General features: G+C 29.8%; 1 pseudogene; it reads right to left on the reverse strand.

Moving 5' to 3' along the window:
- Positions 1–301: 301 nt before the first annotated feature.
- Positions 302–419, reverse strand: LOC132267702 (5S ribosomal RNA; annotated as a pseudogene).
- Between the last annotated feature and the right edge of the window lie 704 nt (positions 420–1,123).

The raw sequence follows: 1,123 nt of genomic DNA on the forward strand, positions 1-1,123 counted from the left end.
TAAGAACCCTAATTTACATAATACACTCACTTAAATCTTTTTATAATTGTATTTTGATTTGGTATTTTCTAATAACGGTTAAATTTTAGAGAGACACCCAACAAAGATATAGAAAAGTTGAGAGTAGAAGAGAATATATATGTATATATATAAAATGAAAAATATTAGTAAAGAAAAGCAAATTAGAGATAGAGAGAAAAAACTAATGTAATGGTTCGTTCTTTCCTTTTCCTTTAATTGCCAATTTGTTTTTTTTTTTTTATTTATTATTTTTTTTTATTTTTTAAAAAAAGCTTGTAAAGGAGTGCAACACGAAGACTTCCCAGGAGTCACCCATCCTAGTACTACTCTCGCCTAAGCACGCTTAACTAAAGAGTTTTGATGAGATCCGGTGCATTAGTGCTGGTATAATCGTATCCCCAATTAACACGTACAAATGCATAAAAGAAAAAAGTATAACATTTATTAAAATATCGGACATTAACATCTTTTTAGTTATCGTCACGTTAGATTCATTTATTTTTTGAAAAGTTTAAGCGAATTGTACACACACATTCATAATATTGTCCCAAACACTCGACATTTTCTTTGAGGAGGAGATATCATACCCTTCGAGCTAGCTACTGCAAATTAATCAACTTTGTTGTTCATAACATCATATAAAGTTGTGTGCCCTTGGACTGAAATTGTGTCAACATATATTATTGCTTTTATTTATACAAACAAGAGAGAAGGCATAATTGCATATCAATTCCGTTGAGTAGGATTGGCAACAATTTTGTAATGTCAACAAGTACATTATGCTATTTGAATTACCAATCATTTTACTATAGTTACACGTCGACCAATGACAAATGTAAGCTCACTCATTTGATGGGCAACCACAACATCTCCCTAAAGTTTGTTGTCACACCCCAAATTTTAACACAAAGACTCTTTGTCCTCTATGTAAAATCTGATTTATAACTTCCACTAATTCTTAACATATATCTATTATAAAATATAACTATAATGAATCTCCATCATCTAATTTATTAAACATGAGTGTTTGACAAACAAATATCAAATCCATAAATAGAGGTGAAGTTCCCTCTAACATAATAAAACATCTATGACCACTGAA

This window comes from Cornus florida, unplaced genomic scaffold (assembly GCF_030987335.1).
Source record: "Cornus florida cultivar Cherokee Brave unplaced genomic scaffold, ASM3098733v1 CherokeeBrave_3.0.0_Hap2_Chr07, whole genome shotgun sequence".
NCBI classification, from domain to species: Eukaryota; Viridiplantae; Streptophyta; class Magnoliopsida; order Cornales; family Cornaceae; genus Cornus; species Cornus florida.